Genomic DNA, 5,628 nt, shown 5'->3' on the forward strand with positions numbered 1-5,628 from the left:
GGCCTCGGGGCGGATCATGTGATGGCATTAAGCAGCACTGCCTGATGTGGCCTCTTGGGTTCAACCTCTTACAATTCATGTGCTTCTGACTCACTTGCTCTCAGCATGTTTATTCGATTTCGAGAGGCACGCTTTCAACGCTGCGACTCCACAGTTCCAAAGAAGTTCCTAGTAACTTCCTTTCCTTTGGACCCTATTCTAAGGTCCTTCGCCAAATAAAATCGTAATCTCCAGCCTCATGGATGATCAACTTGCTGCTGTTCCTTTACTGACTCACTCACCCAGCTCATGCTGAAATGTCACAATTAGGTTTCCTTTGCTCTAAGCTAGATGACCAGCTCCTCCCAGTGCTGGCTAGTGCTGCAAAGATGGTGTGCGTGCGTGTGTGTGTGTATCTTCGGTCACTTGAAATTGTGAATTATGTGCATGGATAACACATGTTGTGCAGAAGGTGCTTGAAACAGCTGCTCAGACTCCCCCCCCCTTGGTTGAGAAACGTACTCAAAAGCACACGTTATGATCTCTGTGCAATTCCATCTAAATGTGGAAGCAGCCTGCATACTTGTTGGTAACTGCTCTCAAAGCTTTGTGCTGTATCACTCAGGGTCAGTTGCAGAGAACGTACAGCATATTTATGTCTCGCTGCAGAACGCAGGCATTAAATGTCAAAACAAGCTCGTCTGGAACATGAATTTTATACGCTCAGATTAGTTCTGGCTGCAGAACGTGCAGGAAATGTGGCAACATGAACACTTCACCGCGTGTGATCTTCAAGTCACAGCCACAGAACCATTTTCAGCAGATTCAGACGTCCTGCGGGGGGTGAGGGTAAAAGTGGGGGGGGTGTTGATTGGTGTTTGAGCTGCGCCAACAAGGAATAGAAATCCACAGAGCGGGAGTGGCCAACTCCCTCCCCGAAGGCCACATGTGGCTCCTCAGTGCTCCTTTGACAGCCTTAGAGGCAAATGTGAAGGAAAAACACCAGAGGGAATACATGATTCAAGCTAGAAACAACAGTGTCTTCATTACAAATAAATTATGCACGTGCTTACGTACAGTGTATGAATAATCTATGTAGTTCTGTTTGCTATTTACAACACACATGTGACGTTTAGAATTTCATAAACAGCTTCAGTTTAGGAAAAACTTACTGTTGACCTATTTTCTAAGTATTATTGCCCCTTGTTACTGATAATTAGTTCTGGCTTGTGCTTTTGGCCAGATGAACTCTCTCTAAATTGGAAGTAACAAAACCTTCATTTAATAGGGAGACAGAGCCCGGCTGGCGTGACTCCGTGGTTGAGCGTCGACCTCTGAACCAGGAGGTCACAGTTTGATTCCCGGTCAGGGCACATGCCCGGGTTGCGGCTCGATCCCCAGTGTGGGGCGTGCAGGAGGCAGCCATCCATGATGCTCTCTCATCATTGATGTTTCTCCCTCTCTCTCCCTCTCCCTTCCTCTCTGAAATCAATAAAAAATATATTAAAAAAAAAATAGGGAGACAGACACAGGGATCAAATCTTCTTTTATGTCTTCTCTCCTTCCCTGGCCCGTCCAGGGGAGATGGACAGGGCAGCAGGCAAAGAGGAAGGCAGGTGAATGAGGTGGAGAGGACACCAGTTCTCCCTTCAAAGCACTACCCGTTGGGTCACGGGTGCCTTGAGCAGCAACAGCTGACAGACAACATGTGAACTAGTTTATGTCATAGGACCAGACACAGGGCTATTTTGGACAAGAAATATCCTCAAGTTTGTGTGTTTTTTTTTATAGATAAAATGATACTGTAAATTAAGTTTGAAATTGTTCATTGGAAGAAGAGACCCATCTCAATTACTTGGTATCATCGACATGATTATTCAGTTTGGAAACGATGTTGAGAAAATAGTCAACTTTTGAGAATGTACAAAATTACCTTTAAGCCTCCTAGGTTCTGACACCCCTCGTGGTGGCCAAAGTCCCTGCTTGAGGAGCAGCACCTGAAAAAGGGGGGGTGGTTAACTTTAGGAATTGCTCAGTTCAAACTGGCGTTTTTTGTTTTTTTTTTTAAATATATATTTTATTGATTTTTTACAGAGAGGAAGGGAGAAGGATAGAGAGTTAGAAACATCGATGAGAGAGAAACTTCAATCAGCTGCCTCCTGCACACCCCCTACTAGGGATGTGCCCACAACAAGGTACATGCCTTTGACTGGAATCGAAACCTGGAACCCTTCAGTCCGCAGGCCGACGCTCTATCCACTGAGCCAAACCAGTCAGGGCCAAACTGGCGTTTTTAAGCAATAAAATAAAAATTAAGGTTCTTTTCTCCCCAACTTTTGTAAACAGCTGTTGCATTTGTTCCTGATTGCTACTGTAACAAATGGCAGAAACTGCAAGGGTTCAAACAACACAGATCGATTGTCTTATGTTCTGGAAGTCAGATCTACAATGGGCCTCACTGGGCGGAAATAAAAGCGTTAGAGGGAAGCTGTAGGGAGGACTGTTTCCTTGCCTTTTCCAGCGGCTTCCCTGTAAGTCCTGGCTCGCCGCCCCCGTCCACCTGCAACGCCAGCCTGGCCGGTGAGGCCTTTCTCACATCCCACCTGACGATGACCCTCCCTCCTTGCTCTCTCCCTTACAAGGACCCTTGTGGTTACATGGGGCTCACCTGGATAATCCAGATTCATTTCCTTGTCTTAAGTCAGTTGATCAGCAACCTTCATTCCACCTGCAACCTTAATCCCCCCGTTGCCACCACCCATCTTCACAGGTTCCGGGGATTAGGATGGGAACAGCTTTGGGGGCCATTATTCTGCCTATTAAAGTGATACAGTAGGTGAGTTAGCAAAAAAAAAGTCTACTTGTGAAGAAGAGCATGTGATAAGAACAGCGATGGGAAGTACCTCTCCAAGCTTTCAAGACTTGTTGAAACACAGCCTTTGATACTTGGCAGAGCAGAAAGGCAAGAATAAACCGAAGATACAGAATCAGTTCAAAGCGAGAGAAAGCTCATGTGATGTGCCCTGGCCGCCCGTGGGCTTTTGAACGTGTTATAATCAGAGTCACGGTTTTCAGATTTAAGCATTAACGAGTGACTCACGGGCTTCTGTTTTCGTCTAGTGCTTCAGTCTGTCTGGGTGCTCTCCGCATGAATAAGTAATGAAACGGCCTCGCTTTCAGGGTTACTAAGGTTTGAAACTATACGTCAACCAGCATATCTCTCCTAGCTTTTTAGGGAAAGAGGAGAAAATTAATTACGAAGGTCAGTGCGTCCTTTTCCGCTCACCTCTGCAATCACAAAGCGCCAATGGCTGTTGTATTGTTAGCCTGATGAGTTAGATTGAGCACAGGGGAGGCAGGGGGGAGTGCATTCCAGGTGGGATGGAATAATTTGGATAGAAGAAGGAACATTTAAAAAAATGTACTGAGACATGCTAACGTGTGGGTGAACCTCAAAAACATGATGCTAAGTGGAAGAAACCAGCCATAAAAGGCCACATATCGTGTGACTCCGTTTATATGAAATATCCGGGGTAGGCAAATCCATAGGAAACAGATTGGTGACTGCAGGGGCAGCAGGGCGGAGAGAATGGGGGGAGTGCTTGGTGGGTGAGGGGCCTTATTTTTGTGTGATGGACACATTTGGGAAGTAGGTAATGATGGTGGCTCCACAACATGGGAACGTGCTAAATGCCACTGAATTGTTCACTTCAAAATGGTTAATATGATGTTATGAGAATTTCATCTGGATTTTTTTTAAAAAACATAATGCCCTAGCCCTAGCCGGCTTGGCTCAGTGGATAAGAGCATCAGCCTGCCAACTGAAGGGTCCCAGGTTCGATTCCAGTCAAGGACACATGCCTGGGTTTCTGGCTCGATCCCCAGTAGGAGGCAGCCGATCAATGATTCTCTCTCATTGATGTTTCTATCTCTCTCTCCTTCTCCCTTCCTCTCTGAAATCAATAAAGAAACATATTTAAAAAAATTAAAAAACAAAAACAAAAACATAATGGCCTAGCCGGTTTGACTCAGTGGATAGAATGTCGGCCTGCAGACTGAAGGGTCCCGGGTTCGATTCCGGTTAAAGGCACATGCCTGGGTTGCAGGCTCCATTGCCAGTAGGGGGCATGCAGGAGGCAGCTGATCAATGATTCTCTCTCATCATTGATGTTTCTATCTCTCTCTCTCCCTCTCCCTTCCTCTCTAAAATCAATAAAAATATATTTTAAAAAATTACATAATGATTAACTGCGCAATACCCTTTGTCCGGTATGCCGGGTGCTAGAAAGTGAGGATGAAAAGAAGAAAACAGAACCCGGCTTGATGGGGCTCACAACCCACTTGGGGGCAGTGGCCAGATGAGGAGGCATGTAGATGCTGTGTCAGGATGCACAGTGAGGGCAGAGGGAGCACTGTACAACGCAATATAAGGTGAGTCACATACATCACTTCACATTTTTAAAAAGTACAGAGAGCCCTAGCCGGTTTGGCTTAGTGGATAGAGTGTTAGCCTGCGGTTCGATCAAGGGCACCTGCCTTGGTTACAGGGTCAATCTGCAATCCCCACAGCTTTTCAACCAGCCCCCCTCCCCTCTGGCAACTTTGTCTGTTCTTTGTATCTATGAGTCTGTTTCTGTTTTGTTTGTTCACTTAGATTCCACCTATAAGCGAAATCATACGGTACTTGTCTTTCTCCGCCTGACTTATTTCACTTAGCACAATATTTCCTCCAAGTTGCTGTGGGGAGGACTGTGTGGAGTGACTGATGTTTGTTCATGCCTGGGTCCTAAAGGCACATGGGACTGTCAGAGAGGGCGGGGAAAGAGTGCGGGGACGGATCCCGCCAAAGTCATAGTCGGAAAAAAAGCTGGGAAACACTGATTCGGAGCAAGCCGGGCAGCCACATTGTAAAGAAGTCTACAAAAGCCACCGTATCACACCTCTTTCTTTACAGAGCCTAGAAGTTACATTACTTTTCCTGTTAGACCCTGTCCGACCGTGCCTTCAGTTGCTCGTCTGATCATGACTCTGGTGTTCATGATCAGAACGTGTAACAGGTTCTGAGACTGAGAATCAAAGGAGCCATCTGTTGGGGCACGCTCAGCGAGCCCGTGCCTCTGACTCATGGCGGCCGCGGTGCCATGCTGGGCACTGGTTTTGCGGCTCCTGGCAACCTGTGTGCTCACACCCTGGGCTTTCTTTTCTACATGCAGCAGCGTGTACTATTCTGTTTTTATTTATTTATTAAATCTTTATTGTTGAAAGTATTACATATGTCCCCCTCTCCCCCTATTGACCCCCTGTTTCTCCCCCTTCACCGTCACCATCCTATTGTTTGTGTCCATGGGTTACGCATATATGCATATAAGGTCTTTGGGGTTTGCCTTTCACCCACCCACCCTCCCCTGTACTATTTTGTTTTCAGATGCATCTAAACTTTTTTTATAATAGAATGAAAAATTATATAAAGACTAGAGGCCTGGTGCACAACATTCGTGCACTGGAGCGGGGGGATCCCTCAGCCTGGCCTACGTCCTCTCGCAGTCTGGGACCCCTTGGGGGATGTTCAACAGCCAGCTTAGGCGTGCTCCCCGCTGGCCATTGGACATCCTCCGAGGGGTCCTTAGCGTTGCCGTTGAGGTGGGAGAG

The 5,628-nt window shown here is 46.6% G+C and overlaps 1 long non-coding RNA gene across 1 annotated transcript; it reads right to left on the reverse strand.

Moving 5' to 3' along the window:
• Positions 1-1,939: 1,939 nt before the first annotated feature.
• Positions 1,940-3,003, reverse strand: LOC111826050. Its single transcript, XR_002829291.1, has 3 exons — positions 2,883-3,003; positions 2,648-2,795; positions 1,940-1,976 (listed from the first exon to the last, which is right to left on the reverse strand). It is a non-coding gene; the product is annotated as an uncharacterized LOC111826050 (long non-coding RNA).
• Positions 3,004-5,628: the final 2,625 nt, after the last annotated feature.

The sequence above is a fragment of the Myotis lucifugus genome, unplaced genomic scaffold (assembly GCF_000147115.1).
Source record: "Myotis lucifugus unplaced genomic scaffold, Myoluc2.0 scaffold_52, whole genome shotgun sequence".
NCBI lineage: Eukaryota > Metazoa > Chordata > Mammalia > Chiroptera > Vespertilionidae > Myotis > Myotis lucifugus.